Below are 21,901 nucleotides of genomic sequence, written 5' to 3' on the forward strand. Positions count from 1 at the left end.
TGCAAAAAAGTAATTTTTCAGAGAAATTAATACTGGCTTTAAAATTCCTTATTTTTTAAATTCCTGAGTTGAGCTTTGAATCTTTGTGTTTAACTTTGTTTTCCCTAAAATTATATTAATTTTTAAAAAGCAAATGAAAATAATAGAAATGGAGCTATGTCAGTGTGTTTTGGAACAGCAGTACTCTTCTTTTGACAGGCATTGTAGCCTTTTATGCCTAGATTCAAGAACTCCCTAAAATTAGCAAATAATTCTATCATTAATACAATGACACAAATATTTTAGAGACTGAAACTGAGCCATCAAGATGCTCAGGTTGTCTGTATGCCACTCAAGACAGTGATGTATGACCCTTCTGAGCTTTATGAATTAGTATCACTTGGGAAGAAACTGCATTATAATAATTTCAAGTGAATTTTAAAAGAGTGTATAGCAGCTGAAAGGAATTTTGAGGTTCTTAACTACACAGTACAGTGACTAAATACTTGTCTACTAAGTGACTATGGATTATTTCAAATGCGATTTCAGTACAGTGGACCCTAAGCCAAACGATCTCCCAAAATATCATTTTCACATTTTCCATAAATATTGGATCACACCAATGCAAAAATATACAACTACTTCCAAAAAACCCTATAAATAGTATTAATATAGTATCTTTCTTTTCCCATCTTTTCTCCTACTAACAAGTGGTTACTTTTTGACACATTTGAGCAATATATCTGCTCTTCCACAGTGATCTCTACTGACGAGCCCCTCCATAAAGTGCAGCCATGTCATCAGACTCTGAGATGGCCATCTTTGGGGAGGCAGCTCCCTATCTCCGAAAGTCAGAAAAAGAGAGAATCGAGGCCCAGAACAAGCCTTTTGATGCCAAGACATCCGTCTTTGTGGTGCATCCTAAGGAATCCTTTGTGAAAGGGACAATCCAGAGCAAAGAATCAGGGAAGGTCACTGTCAAGACTGAAGCTGGAGAGGTAAGTAGGAAACAAGGCTGAAGGTCACCATTTGATTCCCACTCTCAGCTCTTAGCTGACATACATGCATCTCCTTCTTCCTCTGACAGACCCTGACCGTGAAGGACGATCAAATCTTCTCCATGAACCCTCCCAAGTATGATAAAATCGAGGACATGGCCATGATGACCCACCTCCACGAACCCGCTGTGCTGTACAACCTCAAAGAGCGTTATGCAGCCTGGATGATCTACGTAAGTACCAGCAGCAGTCTTCCTTTGGGTAGCTAGGAGGAACTGCTCTGCCAGGCTAAGTGGAAGCCAATGTGCTCTCTCCCTTCCTCGCAGACCTACTCGGGTCTCTTCTGTGTCACTGTCAACCCCTACAAGTGGCTGCCGGTGTACAACCCGGAGGTGGTGTTGGCCTACCGAGGCAAGAAGCGCCAGGAGGCCCCTCCACACATCTTCTCCATCTCTGACAACGCCTATCAGTTCATGCTAACTGGTGAGTGGCTCTATCTATCTCAGAGGGATTGTACCATGAAATTCTCTGAAGGGATACTCTGTCTCAGTAATACGACTATACTTTTTCAAAGCTTTTGTGGTTCTGATGCATACATACTATCGTGTGTTTTACTATCTTCACACCATTGTTTCTATTATCTTAAATAAATGACACCCCTGCACTCAGTGAGGTGTTGTGGAGGTTGGTTTGTTTGTTTTAAGTCAAGCTGACTGCATGGAGTTGAAAACATTAAACATGCCTGGCTACGTTTCATTCTTTCTGTGTTGTTCATTGAGTTTTAAGTACTGTATTTCTGCTTCTTCCACAGATCGCGAGAACCAGTCGATCCTGATCACGTATGTACACCCCCTGCTTGGGTCCCTGTGGGGCTGCCCAGTGCCAGGGGACCTCCTGCCTGACCACACGCTCTCTGCTTCTCTCTTTGGTTTGACAGCGGAGAATCGGGTGCAGGGAAGACTGTGAACACAAAGCGTGTCATCCAGTACTTTGCAACAATTGCAGCTAGTGGGGATAAGAAGAAGGAGGAGCAGTCGGGCAAAATGCAGGTAAATTAATAGATACTAGCTTGAATCAATGCTTTCCTCTGTTCCTGGTATGATTTTTGGAAAGGATAACCAGCAATAACTATTGTCCTGCAGGGAACGCTTGAGGATCAAATAATCAGCGCCAATCCACTGCTGGAGGCCTTTGGAAACGCCAAGACAGTGAGGAACGACAATTCCTCACGCTTTGTAAGTTGCTTAACCAAATGACTCCTGAAAAATAGTAAACAGGATTGTATGGCAGTCATTCTTTTCTGTTGTTCAGCCATCGTGTTTTCAAGAGTAAGACTGAATTTTCTTATCATGACTTTACGACTTATCCTAAAGGTAATTCTCCAGATTTCAAAAACAGTGATTCTATGAAAAAAATCAATTCTGCTTTGCATTGAGAAGCAAATTAAAATAACAGATCAAATGCTTTTTCTCCTATAATGTATTGCAGTGTTAAACAATAGTTTTGTTTATTTTTACTTATATTTCTGTTCATTTGCTAAAAGACAGACACAACGCCAGGAAGAAAGGGAGGGAGGTTAGGAAAGATGGGAAAGAGAGAGAAAGAGAGAGACAAAGAAAGAGAGAGATAAAGAAAGAAAAAGAATGAAAGGAGAGAGAGAGAGAGAAAGAGAGAAAGAGACAGAGGGGGTGGGGGGAGAGAGTGTTTCTACTTGAATAATATGTTTGCTTTATGTCAAATTTAATTAGTCAGAAGTGAAATGGCTTATTTAATAGCAAGACAGATTTAAGCATCTAAACTAGTTAAATGCCTGTTTCCATATCATTAAGATGACTGCTTTCTGTATGCAGGATAGAAGAGTTTGGCTAAAGAAATCCACCCATTCCTTCCCATTTGTACCTTCAGCATACATGAAATATACAGCTGTGCCACTGTTGATTGTTTTCATGGTCAAAAATATAAAAGACGACTTTATGTCAATGGTGGAAATATAGCTGATTCTTAAGAAAATGTCTCTAAGTAGAAATCTTGTGTCCAGTGGAGTAAATGGCAAAACTCTTCATTTCAGATATATTTTTATGATGTAAATCTTAAGACACTTTTATTCCTTTAAAGGGCAAATTCATCAGAATTCACTTCGGTGCCACAGGAAAACTAGCTTCTGCCGATATTGAAACATGTAAGACACTTTCCTGAACTCTTCACAATCCATCCATTCACCCATCTATTCCTACGACACCTTTTCACCCCACCGTCTATCCTGCCTTCCCTGTTTTTCTTCCCATCTTCTCCCTACTTTCTTTTTTTGCTGCTTCTTCTTGTTTCTAATTAGATTTTCCCTCCAGATCTGCTGGAGAAGTCCAGAGTCACTTTCCAGCTCAAGGCAGAAAGAAGTTACCACATATTCTATCAGATCATGTCCAACAAGAAGCCAGAGCTAATTGGTAGGAAGTATTGTTTGATGGAATCTGAACGTGTTGAACATTTATCTTCATTCTTATGCCCAGATATGTCCTATTCCTCTTTACAGACATGCTCCTCATTACCACCAACCCATATGACTATCACTTTGTGAGTCAAGGTGAGATCACTGTTGCCAGCATTAATGACCAGGAGGAGCTGATGGCTACAGATGTAAGTAACAATTAAAAATGTTGTACCTATTGTCATCTCTCCCAGACAAAGCTTTTATTTTATTGTTCCTATTGTAGAGTGCCATTGACATCCTGGGCTTCACTGCTGATGAAAAAACAGCCATTTACAAGCTCACAGGAGCTGTCATGCACTATGGCAACCTGAAGTTCAAGCAGAAACAACGAGAGGAGCAGGCAGAGCCAGATGGTACAGAAGGTATTAGCCAAGTCTGTGGTTGACCTGTTAGAAATAGAAGTAGCAATAATAATTCAGTCTTTGGAAGATGGAGAAAGAGAACAGTGGAAATGTGTAAAAAAGTGTTTAGGTGAGCTAGTATATAGGTATGAAACTGCCATCCAAAATATACTCTTTTTTCGATTACTACCTAATCTTTATTTGAAGTGAAAATTGCATATGTGTCCATAATTCTCTCTTGGGCTACCACAGTTCTGGATAGCACAGCCTGTTCAGTGTGGTTATGTTAAAGACGCACTGAGAAGAGAAAGATTTTTCAGAAAATATATTTCTGGTTGCTTTTTTAAAGAAAATGGAGGCATTAAATTCAGTATTAGAACTTCTCCTTCATAAATCACATGTTATTTAGGAGTTTTGCCCAGGTAAAAGGGAACTTTCCTTCAGTTTCTTTCTTCTCCTTTGGAGGTTCAAACCCATAACTGTCACTACTACTAATAGTATTATTTGAACATCAGTCTAAGTGAAGAATAGGTACACTATGCTAGGGGAGAACTGACTTAGATTTCTACTTCTCAGCTGACTACTTAATCACTTAAATGTTATATAATACATACATGGTTTAAAATTACTAAGCTCTGTCTACTTCTTCCAAAGAATGCTCTCGGATGGCCAGCTTCAGGACTGAATTTTTAGGTTTTGATCCTGATTGAATGCCTGCCATTCTGCTATGACTATAACAATAAGTCTCCAGAAAGGGACACTTCTTAATTGTTACCTCTAATTTTGGAATGCATTCCCCTTTAGGGTTATAGCTGCTGCCAAAGAATACAGGTAGCCCAAGTACCTAAGTGTATGTTTTGGATTACGCTCAGGTGGCCAACTTGCTAACACTTTGGTGTTTTGTTGCCTCGCTTATAGATACCAATTAGCTCTGGACTGAAGTGATGAACTTCAGCTTTCAGGATGAATTTTTAACAAATACATTGTTTCTAGATGCTTCTGTGAGGATTTTTAAAGACACAAATAACATTTAGGAGTACTGCTCTGAAAAGCTTTCAAAACAAAGATGATTTTTGTTTTAATGACTGTCGTGCTTCCTCTGAGATCCAGTAAGCAGAATTTGATCACAAGGACATTCAGTATTGCAGTTGCTTTGGAAAGGGTTCATCACTCAAAATGCTGCATGTCTTGTTAGTCTTAATTTTTCTGTCTTCTTGTCCTTCTACTTAGTTGCTGACAAGGCTGCCTACTTGATGGGTCTGAACTCAGCAGACCTTCTCAAGGCCCTCTGCTACCCTCGAGTCAAGGTTGGGAATGAATATGTGACCAAGGGTCAAACTGTGCAGCAGGTAACAACCACCTGGTGACTGGGAACCTCTGGTTGGTATCACTTATTATTTGCTTTGGATATTGTTTTTCTTCTGCTCCATTCTTCTTTGTTTTAGGTGAACAATTCAGTAGGTGCTCTGGCAAAGGCTGTCTATGAGAAGATGTTCCTGTGGATGGTTATTCGCATCAACCAACAGCTGGATACCAAGCAGCCCAGACAGTACTTCATTGGTGTCCTGGACATTGCTGGCTTCGAGATCTTTGATGTAAGGATTCCAGGTTTGAGAACTGCTTTTGCAGGAGGAGATGATTGCTATATCAGAGAACTCCCAAGTAATATTGTTCTGAAGTTTTAACATGTTAGTAATTTGCAATTTTCTGGAAAAAAATCCTTCATTTTCTTTTGTAGGACAGAGCAAAATCCTCAGAAGCTTCATCAGTACAAGAACAGAGTTATGTTGTTTGTGTAGAAGTAGCAAATAATAGAATTTTATATGTTGTAATATTTTAACAGTTTGAGCTTAATATTAATGATTAAAAAAAACCCCAACGTAATTACAATAATTTTATATAAGAGCTTCTAGAGCAGAACTAGGATTTGGAGACCCATTGACAAACATATAACAGGTTAAAGACATGTAAATTGTTTAAAGGACCAAGGAGTGAATAGATAAGTGTTTAATCAGAGATATCAAGTGTTTAAAAATTGGAGACCAGGGCATACACTCATCTTTTCACCTGAACAAAAAAATGCCAAAGTACTTTATGAATTTTAGGAGATTCACTAGGACTATCTGCTCTGGAAAAATTTCCATTTTCATTATGTAGGTATTTCTTTGGGGACCTGCATATAGGTCCTGCTATGGTGCAGTCCTGATAATACAGTTGTGTTTTAACTGGGGAGATTTATAAAGGGTTGAGAATGATCAAGAACTGTGCATGTTGACAATGGGTGGTTCTTGGGTTTTTTTCCACTGAGCAGTTCAACAGCCTGGAGCAGCTGTGCATCAACTTCACCAATGAGAAGCTGCAACAGTTCTTCAACCACCACATGTTCGTGCTGGAGCAGGAGGAGTACAAGAAGGAGGGAATTGAATGGACATTCATTGACTTTGGGATGGACCTGGCTGCCTGCATTGAGCTCATTGAGAAGGTAAATTTTTAATTCAAAATGTCTTGTATTTTCAGGAACTCATTATTTTAAACTGAAAATGGTTAAATGTTATTCAAAAAAAAGGTCTCTTCTATGGTTAGTTTCATGCATTCAGTTTTAGTTGTTGAAATATCTCTTGGTCTGAACTGTTGCTTATTATGTATTAGAGATATTACAAAGTCCACAGATAACTATGGAAGTCATTCCTCACATACCTTCTCTGTGTGGAAGGTATCTCCACTTGCTTGATTAAAGGATATTTTTTTCAAAAACACAGAGCAGCTCCCAAAGTAAAATAAAAATATTTTCTTAAGGTTCTGGAATAAAGTTATCTGGAAAATACATTTTTTCTAGATGGTTCATAGCAAAGTAAGTACAGGCCAATACAGTCAGTGCCTGATCTCTGAGTGCAAGAAACTGAAAGAGATTTCTTGTAGTTCTGTATAATTTCCGGAGTTGATTAAAAGTACAAAACCTGAAGTAAATTTACAATGGACACAGTTGTGAAAGATATTTTTAAATATAGTCTTTCTCCTCGTGATTTTTTAACATGGTTTTTGGCATAAAAAACATTCCTGAATCACTGTGCCAAAGTGTGAGTCAAGTAGGTGAACCTTTTAAACTCAATTTTTAGAAAGAAATTTTCTTCATGGCAAGGGTATTGGTTTGTTTCTCAGCTTCCTGTCTTTTACTATATTCCCTTTAAGACCAAGTCGTGATCATATTATTCTACAGGCATTTTATCTTCTTTATTGTACTATCTTCCAGCCCATGGGCATCTTCTCCATCCTGGAAGAGGAGTGCATGTTCCCCAAGGCAACAGACACCTCTTTCAAGAACAAGCTCTATGACCAGCATCTGGGCAAGTCCAGCAACTTCCAGAAGCCCAAGCCTGCCAAAGGCAAGGCTGAGGCCCACTTCTCCTTGGTGCACTATGCTGGCACAGTGGACTACAACATCACTGGCTGGCTGGAGAAGAACAAGGATCCCTTGAACGAAACTGTCATTGGGTTGTACCAGAAATCATCTGTGAAGACACTGGCTTTACTTTTTGCCTCCTATGGTGGAGCAGAAACAGGTTGGTTTTCTAAAATCCTTTTTTCCCAAATTTTATGATATGTAAAGATGCAACAAAAAAGATAATAGTAAAAAACTCTTTGTTTTTGAAGAGGCTAGTGGTGGTGGCGCTGGTGGTGGAAAGAAGGGTGGCAAGAAGAAAGGTTCTTCTTTCCAGACAGTCTCGGCTCTTTTCCGGGTAAAGTATGAATTTCATTCTCTGTCAAGTGACATGAAAATAGTTTCAAATCTGAGCTATCTAAACTGCTGTTCTTCTCATGACCTTGGTTTTATGATGAAACAATAATAAGTATGAAGTAAGCAGAAGTTATTCACTGCCTTTTCCTAGTAATTATCCGTTCACATTTGGGATTTGTTTCAAGCAGTCTTCAGCTGACCCTCTGAATTTCTTTTAGAAGTTCACTTACATTCTTTGTGAAAAACATTTTTCAGAATCCGGGATGTAATATAAACAGTAATCCTCTAAAGGCTTGTGTTAAAATTTTTATACAGTAGTGTTTTATTTCCTCCAGACTAAGGTGCAGAATTTTAAACTTCCTTTTAATGAGAATACTTAAGTATATAGAAGGTTTGATTAAATCTAAATCTTGACTTTGAAAGCTTCTTCCTCCTAAGATTCATTATATTAGTTCCTTGGCGTCTAGATACAGAATATACAGAAGTAAGTTTTTTTAATCTAAGCTGCTACACATGGTCCCACAGGAGAACCTAAACAAGCTGATGACCAATCTACGGAGCACTCACCCCCATTTTGTCCGTTGCATCATCCCAAATGAAACAAAAACACCTGGTAAGACGCTCAAGCAGAAAGAGAACTTCCTCTGATACAGTCATTCCCCTCTGCACTGGAAACTGTGGCATTCATTTATGCTATGAATTGCTAGGTGCCATGGAGCATGAACTGGTACTTCACCAGCTGCGGTGTAATGGCGTGCTGGAAGGCATCAGAATTTGCAGGAAAGGTTTCCCCAGCAGAGTCCTCTATGCTGACTTCAAACAGAGGTAAAAGCACTGCACTTCTCAGCATCATTAAAGCAACGTTTGTTCATTCATATAGGTTCATTCAGGCTGTGCTCTGTTGTCAAAAATAGCTATGCATGAGCTGGTGGGGTTTAGTAGCTAGTGTGTGTTGGTTGGGAAGAAATACCCTTATCTTCCTCTTTCTCGTTTCACAGATACAAGGTGCTTAATGCCAGTGCTATCCCAGAGGGCCAGTTCATTGATAGCAAGAAGGCTTCTGAGAAGCTTCTTGGGTCAATCGATGTGGACCACACCCAGTACAAATTTGGCCACACCAAGGTACAAACCCTCCTTGACTCACTCACTGCACGTCTGTGCTTTGCTCTGCCTGACAGTGATGTACTGCAACATTCCCTTTCTCAAGGTGTTCTTCAAAGCTGGGCTGCTGGGACTGCTGGAGGAGATGAGGGATGAGAAGCTGGCACAGCTCATCACTCGCACACAGGCCAGGTGCAGGGGCTTCCTGATGAGAGTGGAGTACCAGAGAATGGTGCAGAGAAGGTAGACTTTCCTCATCTTCAGTTAAAGTCACTGTACTTGGGGGAAAGTGTTGGCAGTCATCATACCAAAAATATTCAATGTACCTTTTAATTATGCTTCAGGGAGTCCATCTTCTGCATCCAGTACAACGTTCGTGCATTCATGAACGTCAAACACTGGCCTTGGATGAAGCTGTTCTTCAAATCAAGCCCTTGCTGAAGAGTGCAGAATCTGAGAAGGAGATGGCCAACATGAAACAAGAGTTTGAGAAAACCAAGGAAGAACTTGCAAAGTCTGAGGCAAAGAGGAAGGAGCTGGAGGAGAAAATGGTGAAACTGGTGCAGGAGAAAAATGATCTGCAACTCCAAGTGCAGGCTGTGAGTAACATTATTTTATTTTTTTAATAGGGGAAATGAGTAAATAAGACCTAACTCTTCTTTCGTACTACAGAACTCTCAAATTGCCCACTAAACTGCCTTACAAAATATTTTAAGTTGAATACCATGTAACTAAAGGTAAAATTGAGGCCACATTCTTTCCCGCTCAGTCTCACTATTACAAAGTGGAGTTTAAGCTAAAGAATGACTTTTTAGTCTTAATGCCTACATGTACATGTCTCCATGTGAGTTCATGTCATAAAGCCTCATTATAGTCACTGTACTGTATTTAGTGGAGTAGGGATAGTGTTTCAATTGACCAACTACTCTGCCTTAATTCACTTGTCGAAATGAAGAGCCTAGTGCCATTTCTTATGGCATATCTCACCTGAGCTCCTGTAACTCCTGCTCCCAGAAGATGCAGATGTCCATTACATCCTATGACACAAATGCCAGCCTTGTATGTTTGTCTCCAATGCCATTTGGCCTCTCAGAAACTTAGACAACATTTAGACAATACACTTGAGTTGAAGTGTCCATTCAGGGAAAGATTTATCTTGTTCTAGTGTCCACTGACTGTATTGGCTGGGTATAAATCTACTAATGGGAGTTTCAAATATTTTCTCAATGGTGGAATTATTTACATTTCTCAATATTTCCACATACATTTGAATATGGTACATTATAAAATACAATCACTTTCTAAAGGAGAAAAGGAAAACATTGATTAAATCCAAGTAACCCACTGACATACCTGAAATGAACAAGGTGAAACATAATGGAGCTAGACACAGTATCTGATGATGAAAAAGATCAGAAAAAAATAAAACTGATTAAAAACTTATTCTAAATTTATAATGTGAATGTAATTGCGCAGTAACCTTTTGCCAAAAAGTAATCCCGAAGGTCTTATTGATGCACATATGTTCCTTCAGTATTAAATAACCTTTCCTGTATTTTCCCACCAGGAAGCTGATGCTTTAGCTGATGCTGAGGAAAGATGTGACCAGCTCATCAAAACCAAAATCCAGTTGGAAGCCAAAATTAAGGAAGTGACTGAAAGGGCTGAGGATGAAGAAGAAATTAATGCTGAGCTGACAGCCAAGAAGAGAAAACTGGAGGATGAATGTTCAGAGCTGAAGAAAGATATTGATGACCTTGAGTTAACACTGGCCAAGGTTGAGAAGGAAAAACATGCCACCGAAAACAAGGTACAAGGACACATGGGGAGTCAAATAAAGGGCCAAGACATCACTGACTCTCAGAGTAAGAGCCTACTACCATAAGACATGTTGGCTTTGGAAACTTTTGAGCTGGGCCTTGTCTCAGCATCCACAGAATAAATGCAACACCTCGCAAAACACTGCAAAGTGAAAATATCACTGCACCAGTGATCATGTTTTCTACCAAATTTTGACACTTGCTCATATTTGTAGGTGAAAAACCTTACAGAAGAGATGGCAGCCCTGGACGAGACCATCGCCAAGCTGACAAAAGAGAAGAAAGCCCTCCAAGAGGCCCATCAGCAGACACTGGATGACCTGCAGGCAGAAGAGGACAAAGTCAATACGCTGACCAAAGCTAAGACCAAGCTGGAGCAGCAAGTGGATGATGTAAGCACACCGGCAGACAGCAAGAACAGGACAGGTATGGAGTTCAACCTGGCTGGCAGAGCCCTGATGGTCTTGTTCTGCTTAGCTGGAAGGGTCCCTGGAGCAAGAGAAGAAACTGCGCATGGACCTTGAGAGAGCTAAGAGGAAACTCGAAGGAGACCTGAAGCTGGCCCATGACAGCATAATGGATTTGGAGAATGATAAGCAGCAGCTGGATGAGAAACTGAAGAAGTAAGTGTGGCTGTGGGGCCACAGAGTGAGTGCTGGGCTGGTGCACTTGCCTTTTTTCTTTGAGCTCTAACACGGTTTGCTCTGCCCAAAGGAAAGACTTTGAAATCAGCCAGATCCAGAGCAAAATCGAGGATGAGCAAGCCCTGGGCATGCAGTTACAGAAGAAGATCAAGGAGCTGCAGGTAAGTCTCTATTGGTTCCCTTCTGCCCTTCAGAAAGACATCAGGTAGGAGGAGGGCATGGGTGTGAAGGGTGCCTAATGTTCCCCAGGCTCGTATTGAGGAACTGGAGGAGGAAATTGAGGCTGAACGTGCCTCTCGGGCAAAAGCAGAGAAGCATCGGGCTGACCTCTCGAGGGAGCTAGAGGAGATCAGTGAGCGCCTGGAAGAAGCAGGCGGGGCTACTGCAGCTCAGATCGATATGAACAAGAAGCGCGAGGCAGAGTTTCAGAAGATGCGCCGTGACCTCGAAGAGGCCACGCTGCAGCACGAAGCCACGGCTGCCGCCCTGCGGAAGAAGCATGCGGACAGCACAGCTGAGCTTGGGGAGCAGATCGACAACCTGCAACGAGTGAAGCAGAAGCTGGAGAAGGAGAAGAGTGAGCTGAAGATGGAGATTGACGACTTGGCCAGTAACATGGAGTCTGTCTCCAAAGCCAAGGTATTGAAAAATATACTGAAAACAACTCGAAAACAAATAATGCTGAAACATATCTTTTTGAAATATGGTCCTGTTACAATATAACTCTCTGTCTCTGTATGGAACTGTATTTCTAACCTTCTAACACCAATAAGCAGTATATAACTTGCACGTCTGTTCACATTTTTCTGGTGAGAATTGTGCTGTTCAGAATGAGGAGGTGTCCAGATACTAATCTTCTTTCATTCGCTGTGATCTCCACAGGCAAATCTGGAGAAGATGTGTCGCACACTGGAAGACCAGCTGAGTGACATTAAGACAAAGGAAGAAGAGCATCAGCGCATGATCAATGACCTCAGCACTCAAAGAGCTCGTCTGCAGACAGAATCAGGTGAGAGAGCCTCCTCTGTGCTGTGGAATGGGAGAGTATCCTAAACCAGTTTGTTTGGGTCATGAATGACAAGGAAAACATTTCCTTTCTGCGTGCTTTCCTAGGTGAATATTCACGCCAGGTGGAGGAGAAAGATGCTCTGATTTCTCAGCTGTCAAGAGGCAAGCAGGCTTTCACCCAACAGATTGAGGAACTCAAGAGGCACTTAGAGGAAGAGATAAAGGTGATGACTTTTCCTACAGCTGGCCACGGAAAACACTCTTAACTTCACTGTGCCTAGTGGGGACAGGGTCTGCTTGGCATGAGCCATACTGGGAGAAGATTTTCATTTCTGCTGGGAGTGTGATTAGTGGATTTTGTCCTCCAGGCTTACATCTGTCCTTCACTGCAAACACCTACACCCTCCCAGCAGTCATGTTTGCAGCGTTAAATTAATGCATTGGAAGAGATTTCGGAGGATATTACCATTCCTGACCCAATCCTGCTCTATACCCAGGCCAAGAACGCCCTGGCCCACGCCTTGCAGTCTGCTCGCCATGACTGTGACTTGCTCCGGGAACAATATGAGGAGGAGCAGGAAGCCAAGGGGGAGCTGCAGCGTGCCTTGTCCAAGGCCAACAGTGAAGTGGCCCAGTGGAGAACCAAATATGAGACGGACGCTATTCAGCGCACAGAGGAGCTGGAGGAAGCCAAGTACGTGGGGACGGTGGGGAAGGCAAAAAAAGGGGTAGAGTAACAAGGGAAATTTGAAGACACAACTGCAATACTGTCATAGAAAGTTAAAGCTGTGCTTTGGGGCAGGGTAAGTGCTGAGGTAAAGTATATCCTCCAAAGGGTTTGGTTTAGGAAATGTAGAGGAAAATATTCCTCTGACCCAGAGAATGATACAGAAAACCTGTGGACAGTAGACAGAGAAGGCACAGTGGTTGTTCAAGCCTGGGAATCAGAACTGGGAAAATAATGACTGGCTGGGAGAGGACTTGCACTGTCTGTGCATAGGATACATACTCGATGAAGTGGTAAAATGTCCTGTTGTGAAAAGCCCATCAGCCACACACCACAGCCTCCACTTTGCTCTCAAACCATGAGCTGTGCTTGCCACCTCCCAGGAAGAAGCTGGCACAGCGCCTGCAGGATGCAGAGGAACACGTCGAGGCTGTGAATGCCAAATGTGCTTCCCTGGAAAAGACAAAGCAGAGGCTGCAGAATGAAGTGGAGGACTTGATGATTGATGTGGAGCGATCGAATGCTGCCTGCGCAGCTCTGGATAAGAAGCAGAAGAACTTTGACAAGGTCTTTTGGGCTCCAGGCCTGGGGCTCCTGGGCAGAGCATCCCCTCCTGATTGCCACATCCATACTCACGCCCCATTTCCCTTCAGATCCTGGCAGAATGGAAGCAGAAGTATGAGGAAACGCAGGCTGAGCTGGAAGCCTCCCAGAAGGAGTCTCGCTCTCTCAGCACGGAGCTGTTCAAGATGAAGAATGCCTATGAGGAGTCCTTGGACCACCTGGAAACGCTGAAGCGTGAGAACAAGAACTTGCAGCGTAAGTCCCTGGCCCTCTGCTCCTGGCTGGGCTTTCTCCCTATCCACCACTACCCACCGCTCCACATGGGTCTATGCCTGCAGGTCGGCAAAGATGCCCGTCACCTTGGTGGGGCAGGGCCCTTCCCATTCGGCTCTGTGCCTGACCATGCTGTTGGTCTTTGTTCCCACAGAGGAGATTGCCGACCTCACGGAGCAGATTGCCGAGGGAGGAAAGGCGATTCATGAGCTGGAGAAAGTCAAGAAGCAGATTGAGCAGGAGAAATCTGAAATCCAGGCTGCCTTGGAGGAAGCTGAGGTACATGCCCATAATCACTGGTGTCTGCCCTGAAAATATGAGCAATGGGGAAATATGGCTAAAAACTGCTTGCTCGCACTCTGTCCTGGCCGGGGAGTGCAGCAGGCTGAGATTTCCTGAAATATTCTGTAATTACCTAGAAAGCAAACAGTAGCTTTATCAATGTTACAAATTTTTGTGTCCACTTGTCCAGGCCTCCCTAGAACATGAAGAGGGGAAGATCCTGCGCCTCCAGCTTGAGCTCAACCAGGTAAAGTCTGAGATTGACAGGAAGATAGCAGAGAAAGATGAGGAGATCGACCAGCTGAAGAGAAACCACCTCCGAGTCGTGGAGTCCTTGCAGAGCAGCCTGGACGCTGAGATCAGGAGCAGGAATGAAGCCTTGCGGCTGAAGAAGAAGATGGAGGGAGACCTGAATGAAATGGAGATCCAGCTGAGCCATGCCAACCGCGTGGCTGCAGAGGCACAGAAGAACCTGAGAAACACACAGGCAGTGCTCAAGGTATGTTAAGCTATGGATGTGCACATAGGTGTCTAGCTTGTCTAATATCATAGAATCATTGAATCATAGAATGGTTTGGGTTGAAAGGGCCCTTCAAAGATCATCTAGTCCAGCCCCTCTGCCGTGGGCAAGGACATCTCTTACTAGATCAGACTGCTCAAAGCCCCATCCAACCTGACCTTGAACACTTCCAATGACGGGGCATCCACAACGTCCTGTCACTGGATCCCAGAGAGAAGAGATCAGCACCTCCCTCTTCACTTTCCCCTCCTCAGGAAGCTGTGGAGACCAATGAGATCGCCCCTCAGCATCCTTCTCTCCAAACTAGACAAACCCTGTGTCCTCAGCCGCTCCTCAGAGGACATGACTTCCAGCCCTTTCACCAGCTTTGTTGCCCTCCTCTGGATGCATTCGAGTCCCTTAACATCCTTTTTAAATTGTGGGGCCCAGAACTGCACACAATACTCAAGGCGGGGCCACACCAAAGCTTAATACAACAGGAATTCAGCTCTAACTGTGCCTTGCCTTAGCTTTCCTGATCCTACCCCTACACATCTGGTCAGCATCCCTATATTCTTCCCGGGATAAATATCTTTGGTTCCACTGCCTATGCATTTCCTTCTTACACTTTAGTTTGACCAGGAGGTCCTTACTCAGCCATGCTGTTCTCCTGCCTTCCTTGCCTGATTGCTTACACATGGGAATTGACAGCTCTTGCACTCTAAGAAAAATGTTCTTAAAGAGCTGCGAACTCTTTTCTGCTCCTTTATCCCTGAGGGCAGTTTCCCAGGGGGTCCCACCCAGTAATTCCTTAAACAACTGAAATTCTGCTCTCCTAAAATTCAGGGTCTTGACCTTACTCTTCATCTGGCCCATATCCCTCACGATTGTGAATATCACCAGGGCATGATCACTGCAGCTCAGGCTGCCACCAGTTTTGACATGTCTATTTAGTTCATCTGTGTTGGTAGGCAACAGGTCCAGTAACGCTTCTCCTCCAGTTGGGCTGTCTATCCCCTGGATGAAGATATTGTCCTTGGTGCACTCCAAGAGTCTCCTGGACTGCTTACAGCTTGCTGTGCTGCTTTTCCAGCAGACGTCAGGGTGATTGAAATCCCCCAGCAGGATAAGCCTGCGAGCGTGATGCTTCCCATAGTTGAAGTAATAACACTTTGTCAACAGGCTCCCCTTGGTCAGGTGGCCTGTAGTAAACACCAGCCACAAGGTTTCCTTTCTTGGCTTGGCCTCTGATTGTTACTCATAAGTTCTCAACCTGGCTCATCACTGTTTTTCAAAGACAGCTCTGCGCAATCAATCCATTTTTTACATAGAGGGCAACCTGCCCGCCTCTCCTTCTTTGCCTGTCCCTTCTGAACAGTTTATAGCCATTGATTGCAGCACTCCAGTCGTGTGATTCATCCCACCAAGTTTCAGTGACAGCAATTAGATCATAACTTTCTAGCTGCACAGTGGTTTCCAAATCTTCCTGTTTGTTACCCATGCTACGTGCATTGGTATAGAGACACTTCAGTTGGGCTGTTGACCATATCACCTTTTTAGGACAAATCCTAATTCCTTTGGAGCATTTTGCAGATGTTTCCCTGTTGTTTCCTGATACATCAGCAGCCCCTGGCTCTTCTCTGTTACTCAAAACTCCATCCCTTTCCCCTGTTAAGTCTAGTTTAAAGCTCTGGCCAGCTTGTTGGTGAAGACTCTCTTGCCCCACTTGGTCAGGTGAATTCCATCAGCTGCCAACAGACTGAGCTTCTCAAAGGTAGATCCATGACCATAGAAGCCAAAACCTTGAATATGGCACCAGCTAGACAGCCAGGCATTCACCTGTTCAATGTTCCGTCTCCTTCCTGAACCCCTTCCTCTGATTGGGAGGATAGAGGAGAACACCACCTGTGCTCTAGATCCTTTTAACATTGCTCCAAAGGACATATAGTCTCTTTTGATGGTTATAAGCTGCCTTGTTGCAATATCATTAAAGCCTACATGGAATAGTAGGAGCGGATGATAATCTGAAGGGTTCACCAGGCTTGGCAGCCTCTCTGACATCACAAATGCAAGCTCCTTGTAGGCAGCAAACTTCTCTAGAGAAATTGTCTGGATGGTAAATGGGTGATTTGGTGCCTCTCAGTAAGGAATCTCCAGTTACTAATACCTTATGTGCTTTTCTGGTGGCACTGGTTCTAATGTGAGTGGGTGATTGGATCAGCTTTACATGGCTGACTTTTCGTGGATCCTGTCAGTTACTCATGTGCTCTTCATTTTTCAACCCCAGAGCATTGTGTCTGTTATGTAACGGCACTTCAGAGGATGGGGCAAGGTTCTTTCTTCTGACCCAAGCAGGGACAAAGATCCAGTTTCCTTCATCTTGTAAGTTACTTGTGTCAGTCAGCTGGAGTTTGAATTCAGGCTCGCCTTCCCCTTGCACAGCCTTAAATTTAGGCAGGGCTGTCATTCAGCCTGAAACAGTGTGCAATACCATGTATCGATCTGCTCACACTCTTAGATACTGTGCATATACTGACATAATAATTCTTCATATAAATATATATTATATCTATAAATATATATATATTATACTGACATAATAATTATTAGACTGGTGGTAATTGCCATTGTGCAACAGTGCTGTGCCGCCTTATAATTTCTATTTCCTCTCTTAAAGGATACCCAGATACACTTGGACGATGCTCTCAGGACACAGGAGGACCTGAAGGAGCAGGTGGCCATGGTGGAGCGCAGAGCAAACCTCTTGCAGGCTGAAATTGAGGAGCTACGGGCAGCCCTGGAGCAGACGGAGCGGTCGAGGAAAGTGGCTGAGCAGGAACTGATGGATGCAAGTGAGAGAGTTCAGCTCCTCCACACTCAGGTTAGATTCATGAGATTCAAAATCTCAAGAGCCACATTTTTTTTCCCTTTCCAGATTTTTCATCTGTGTAAATTCTTAAATCATTTCTTGTAATAAAAAGCTTAACCTGAATCAGAGTCGTTACCCTTGTATAAAGAATTGGATTATAGCTAAATGAGTGAGATTGCATTAACAGGAGCTTTCTTAAGTGCTTCTTAAAATTTTAAGAACTCTCCACTATCTAGCCGTGTATGACCTGACAAGATGCATCATTTGAAGGAGGATGCTAATATTAGATATATAGATGATAAATTTAAATTTAAATAGTACATTTCTAAAATAAATGTTCTGTTTTGGAAGTAACTAGACAATATTTTTTGGTGTTCAACAGAACACCAGTTTGATCAACACCAAGAAGAAGCTGGAAACAGACATTGCCCAAATTCAGGGTGAAATGGAGGATACGATCCAGGAAGCCCGCAATGCTGAAGAGAAGGCCAAGAAGGCCATCACAGATGTGAGTCGGGGGCTCCTTTCAGTGCTGAAGATAAGTGCCTTCTCCCTAAAATGTCTCCAGCCCCCAAAATGGCTTTGTCCCTTTGCTCCCATCAGGCAGCTATGATGGCAGAAGAGCTGAAGAAGGAGCAGGACACCAGTGCCCACCTGGAGAGGATGAAGAAGAACCTGGACCAGACGGTGAAGGACCTGCAGCACCGTCTGGATGAGGCCGAGCAGTTGGCACTGAAGGGAGGCAAGAAGCAAATCCAGAAGCTGGAGGCCAGAGTGCGTAGGGCTGGTATTTGTGCGTGAGTGAACATGTCATGTAAGTAACCACCAGGCAAGCTCCAAAGATGGGCTTCTCATTGCAGGTGCGGGAGCTGGAAGGGGAGGTTGATGCTGAGCAGAAGCGCAGCGCTGAAGCCGTGAAGGGTGTGCGCAAGTACGAGAGGAGGGTGAAGGAGCTGACCTACCAGGTAAGGCAGGAGGCCTCCTTGGGCTGGCAGCAAGCAAGTCAGATTTTGCAGACACCATTCCCTAGAGGAACTGTTATCCTCACATGATGCTGAACCAATAATTCACTCTCTTTCCTGTTTGCCGACTGCTTTAGTCTGAGGAAGACCGGAAGAATATTCTCAGGCTGCAGGATCTGGTGGACAAGCTGCAAATGAAGGTGAAATCCTACAAGAGACAAGCTGAGGAGGCTGTAAGTACTGCTCGAAGAATGGGCAAGAGCCACCTTCCATCGGGGCAGCACGCTCATTGAGATGAGTATGAATGCCAGGAAAGGGGCATGGAAGAAACTCCCAAGACACAACAGCCCTGGCCATGCCATTTTACTATCGTGTCATGAGGCCTTGCTGAGTTCTGGGCACCCTGCAGTCAGCGATGAACGGAGGGAAGTTCTGCAGCCTGTTTTATACAGCAGGTCAGACTAAACAAACCCAGGGGCCACATCCACTGACTGAGAAGTTCATGAATCTCTGCTAGTAATCAACAGCAGAAGGCTTCAGGGTCCTTCTCAACCTAGTAAGTCACACTGATAGTTGGGCAGCAAGTAGTGGGAGAATAAGTACACAAATGACAAATCCAAGAGACAAAATTGCTCCTCAAGAGTGACACAGTACTGGTGAGGCTTGTCACAGTGGCGTCCTGAATAAGGGAGGATGAGGAGGTCTGTGTGAGGCTTACGTGTAAGCAGTGGTGGGTGGGGGATGGAAGTTGGTGCCTTCCCCAAGGGAAGAGCCGCAGCCCTGCAAGGCCGAGGTGCAGGAGGAGTGAAACCCCTGCCCTGGGCTCCTCACCACCGACTCCCTCTCCCCGCACAGGAGGAGCTGTCCAATGTCAACCTCTCCAAGTTCCGCAAGATCCAGCACGAGCTGGAGGAAGCCGAGGAGCGGGCTGACATTGCAGAGTCGCAGGTCAACAAGCTCCGAGCAAAAAGCCGGGAGTTTCATGGCAAGAAGATAGAAGAGGAAGAGTGAGGCAGCAAAGTGACCTGAGGGCTGCACAAAATGTGAACCTCTCGGTCACTTTCTTCTGCAATGAGTCTTTGTCACCATGTCAATGTCTAGAGAATAAAGACCGTAGATTCCTTTGCATATACGGCAGAAGCAGTGCTTTTGGTTGTTACAATTCAATTCTGCAGTTATATAAATTCGGGACATTTTCAAATGAAACATTTTATTTCACTTTAACCCTTGGATAGCAGTAGAGCTTTAATTATCCCATCTCCAATATTTCTCCACTGTATCCTATTACATTACTGGGTAGGGAATAATACTAATTTAATTCCCATACTGGCAAGAGAGGATCAGGACAAAGGCAGGATGAGTACCTTGTCTGTCCTGGCACAGCAAAAATGTTTCTGCCTTGGGGAGTCCTTTTTCTAAATGGGTGCAGTACACAGAGGCTCTCTTTGCTGGTCCCATTCTCACTTTGGCAAGTTAGATTTAGAGGCAAGTTGCCCCATTAAAAAAAATCTGGGCCCCAAAGGCATCTGGATGTCTCTGAGTCCTCATGGAGTAACTTATGCAGGGACTGAGGTGCTGCCTTCTTTGAAAGAGGCAGGTGAAGGCCACGAACTCTAGAGAGTGGCTTTTTATTCAGCAAAATTAAAGATCAGGCAGAGCTTATTTATGGAAGAAGTTATTAACAATCAGTTCTAAAGCAAAAAAAATAATGTATTTGGATAAGAAGACATTGCAGTTCCTTACTTTCTCTGTTAGACAGAGTAGCCAATATTAAGACAGAATGCTCGTGTTGTAAATGAAATGGAGATTGATGAACAGATAGGTAGAGGTAAGTGTGATCAAGAGGACTCACTATGGAATAAACCCCAATGAATGTAACATGTAGAGCCACCAGAACAAGCTAGGCACTGCTGCAGTACAGTATAGTGCTTTCCGGTTCTGAAATATTAATATAAGACTATAATAAGCTTTTGTGCCAAGGAGTAATGTGGAGTTATGTATAAATACAAAAAGCTAAAGGAACAAGTTTTAATCACATAAGATAAGGCTCCAGTGGGAATAATTCTGGGAACGCTACAACTTTAATGAAATCACAAAATCTAGCACTTTACGGAGGAAAAAAACATAGATGATAATGCCAAACTGTGTCCTATCTGTCTGACTCTTGCAGCAATGGATGAGTTGGAATGTAGATACCAACTGCATCCTGGCTGTACAGAGAAGAAACAAGTCACCTACACAATGTGTGCTGGTCTGAAGTCCTAAACAAATGACAGCCTGTTTCCTGCAAGCAAGAAGCAGTACTTAAAATACGGAACAGCGATTCTGGCAGCACTGGACCCTGGTGCATCGCGTAGCTGCTAAGGGCAGATTCTACAAGCAAATGTCAGGAATGGTAAAGGAGCCTTGGCTCTCTCTCACTAGAGGGACACTTACGGCTCCCTTGAGGTTCCCGGCTAGCTCTACACCACTACGTTTCCAGGGAGTACTTCAAGGAGCTGTGAAGTTGCTGGGGAAGAGAGCTGGAGTTGTTGGAGGGGAAGTGAGCAGGAGACAGCAGGAAGGAAGCCTTTTGCACTAACCACAGCGGTCAGTGTGTTTGCAGCAACAGCATTCAGGATTAGGAGGTCCTCCTTCTCCCAAGCACGCTGAGGTTTACACCCAAGGAATCCTCCCATGCTATAACTAAATATGGAAGTCCTTTGCTAGGCAGCAGCTAAATATATTTAAGGAAAAGATGACACCCTGTGTTGACTCCTGTGTCACTGTAAGTGATGCTCTTGAGAGACAGCATCCTTAGTGTGAAGCTGTGAAAGCTGCATCAATGCCAGCGATATCTGGACACCAAAGAAGGGAAACCACCCCTCTCCTCTCTCCCTTCCCACAGTATGCTCCCAAGAAGTAGGTGGGATTCTTTCTTTCCAGGCAAAACCTTTGCTTCCGCACCTTGAAAGGAAGCAAAAGGATTTTATTTGTACTAAAGCACATATTTCTTTAAACAACCGACCAACCAACCAACCCCAAAAGCCTAATTCTGAAGGTAGTGTATTGCAACTGTGGCTCAGTAAAAGCGTGGAGAAGTATTTCTAGCTCCATGGGTACCCTTTTAAACCTGATGACTGACTAGCAAATACCACAACAACTGCGGGGACCATATTTTGATGCCTAAAGTCCCTGTTCCCCTTGGACAATATTACAATGACCATCCAAAGCGAACAACCTGGCCTGACTGTAGAAGAATCGTGATGCACTTGAAGCACTTGAAAATGTTGGGGCTCTTCTCTCACCTCTAAGAAATTATGGCTTGAGAATTTGTTCCTAGATGCTCAACTGATGAAAGGTAATGTTGCAGGTTCCTTAAACAACAACATCTTGGTCAGATTATCTACTTCAAACTGCATGTGTGGGAAATGGAGAGAAGTCCGACACATTGCACTGGGCTGACCTGGCCTTGCCACCAGCCATCCCAGAAAGCATGGTAGGAGACTTCTTGGAGTCAGAGTGGAGTATTAATGGGAGGAGTAAAGAAAACTAATTTCTCCTCACTTTGTGCTTCGCTGCCTTAGCTGGAGGACAGGAGTCATTTTGCATTGACACACTATTTCTGGAG

At 43.6% G+C, this 21,901-nt stretch overlaps 1 pseudogene; it reads left to right on the top strand.

Annotated features, from left to right (window-relative positions):
* The first annotated feature begins 773 nt into the window (after positions 1 to 773).
* On the top strand, positions 774 to 19,302 carry LOC127023885 (myosin heavy chain, skeletal muscle, adult-like; annotated as a pseudogene).
* Positions 19,303 to 21,901: the final 2,599 nt, after the last annotated feature.

This window comes from Gymnogyps californianus, chromosome 19 (genome assembly GCF_018139145.2).
Source record: "Gymnogyps californianus isolate 813 chromosome 19, ASM1813914v2, whole genome shotgun sequence".
Lineage (NCBI taxonomy): Eukaryota > Metazoa > Chordata > Aves > Accipitriformes > Cathartidae > Gymnogyps > Gymnogyps californianus.